Below are 2476 nucleotides of genomic sequence, written 5' to 3' on the forward strand. Positions count from 1 at the left end.
GACTTGTAAGTTTTGCTATTATATGACAGTGTGCGGACCTATTCTTACTGATTTTAGAGGGATTCTCTGTGCCTCCTGGATTTTGATGCTTGTTCCCTTTGCCATATTAGGGAAATTCTCTATAATAATTCACTCCAATATACCTTCTGCCCCCATCTCTCTTTCTTCTTCTTCTGGAATTCCAATTATTCTAATGTTGTGGTGTCTGATGGTATCACTTATCTCTCGAATTCTCCCCTCATGGTCCAGTAGTTGATTGTCTCTCTTTTGCTCAGCTTCTTGATTCTCCATCATTTGGTCCCCTATATCATTAATTCTCTTCTGCCTCATTTATCCTAGCAGTAAGAGATTCCATTTTTTATTGCCCCTCATTAATAGCTTTTTTGATTTCAGTTTCATTAGATTTTAGTTCTTTTATTTCTCCAGAAATGGCTTTTATTTCTCCAGACAGTGTTTCTCTAATATCTTCTATGTCTTTCTCGAGCCCAGCTAGCACCTTGAGAATCATCATTCTGAACTCTAGATCTGACATATTACCAATATACGTATTGATTAGGTCCTAGCCTTTGGTACTACCTTTTTTTCTTTTCTTTCTTTTTCTTTTCTTTTCTTTTTTTTTTTTTTTTTTTTGGTGCTGAGTTTTTCCACCTTGTCATCTTATGCAGATAAGAATATATGAGTGAGAGAATAAAATACTGAAAGGGTGGAAATGACCCCAGAAAAATGTGTGTTGACCAAATTAGAAGAGACCAGAAATTGTGGGGAGAAGAAAAGGAGTAAAAAGAAGTTCAAAAAAATTTTTTTAATTAAATAGAAAAATAAAATATATATATATAAGACTGGTGAATAGAACAGAGCAACCCACTTGATTTTGGGAGTATTTTGGTCTCTTAGAGGTAACTACATCCCAAAATGTTAAGTAAAGGGGAAAAAAATACACACACACACACACACACAAACAAGGGTAAATATGATGAATGGATAGAAAATGACAGTAAAGATGAAATTTTTAAAAAATTATAAAAAAGGAGTTCATAAGATAAGTTGGTTGGGAAAAGAAAGAAAAAGTGGAGAGAATTTGCTCAGGCCAGAGACTAGAACAAACCCTGTGCTAGATTTATTTTGATCTATTAGAAGAAGATGTATCCCAAAATATTTTAGAAGAAAAAAAACCTATGTGCATACAAAAGATAAGTTTAGATACAATGAAGGATAAAATATGACTATAATAATAAAGGTTCAAAAGTATTTTTTTAAGAAAGGTACTGTTAAGATAAACTAGTTTAAAAATGTTAAAAGAGAAAAGAGTAAAAGTTAAAAAAATTAGAATAAGAAAGAAATAAAATTTAAAATATTTTAATGGGGGAGACAAGATGGCAGGGAAGTAGGAGGAGGCACCGTTTCAACCTGTACCCTAAAGTGAGCTGATTACCTACCAAAGAACTCTGATCACCAATGAAAACAGACTGAGATTAGGATTATACACTTCTGGATCTCTACGGGGGCAGAAAATGCAAGTGGGCAGATAAAGTGAAGTGGGAACATGGGACTGATATCAGAAGATAAGCAAAAAGGGGAGGGAGCCACCAGAAGCGATCCATTGGAAAGTAATACCCCAATATGAGAGTGCCCTGCAATTGGGGACCAGCATTAACTTGGAGTCTGGTTGAAAGCACTCAAAAAGAGCACAGGATTGTGGCGAGAAATTGCAGGAATTGGGCAGTTAGGGACAGGGGCTTAAGTCCCCCAACCAAACAAACCACCCCTGTCACTGAGCCAGAGAGGTGCTTCGAAGAAGCCAGGTCTTGGTCCCTGAGCCAACAGCTTGCCTGAGAGCATCTGGGTGGCGGCTCCCATGAGGGCGAGGGAGACTCACCAGCAAGCAGCACCACAGCCTTTTGCACTCTCCACCCATGAGCCATGCTACCAGAGTCTGAATCCCGCCCCACATCTCCCCCTGAGAGAGGTGCATGCAGGTGCCAGCCAGGGTGCTCTTCGGACCCAGGGAGTCTGAGCACTCCCAGACCAGGCCAGCATCAAAATCTCAGTGCTCTATCACTGCCTGGGACCTCTCTGGTGGTCTGGAGCAGCCCAGATGGCCACAGATATCATGGTTTTGGGTACAAGTGGGAGTTCCTATGACCCCAGAGACTGTGACTGGGAACATGCTCTGCCAGCAGCAGAGGGGGAATTTATGTGCTCTGGAGCACCTAGAGAACAGACTGAGGCTTCTCTCTGAGAGGGAGGTCTGGGTGCAGTTTGCTTTCCTCTAAGCCTCCAAAACCCATCAAAAGCTCCCAAGGGGAGAGAAAACATATGAACGAATAACGAAACAAAAACCTCCAGAGAACAAACGCCTGAAAAAGCGGTTTCCTCAGAGCCCACCCCCTTGATGGGGGCAGGAGGACTTAACTCCAGCAAGACACACAAGGACTTAACTCCTTGAAAGCACACATGGCAGGCCCCTCTCCCAGAA

Source organism: Mustela nivalis, assembly GCF_964662115.1.
Source record: "Mustela nivalis genome assembly, chromosome: 6".
Lineage (NCBI taxonomy): Eukaryota > Metazoa > Chordata > Mammalia > Carnivora > Mustelidae > Mustela > Mustela nivalis.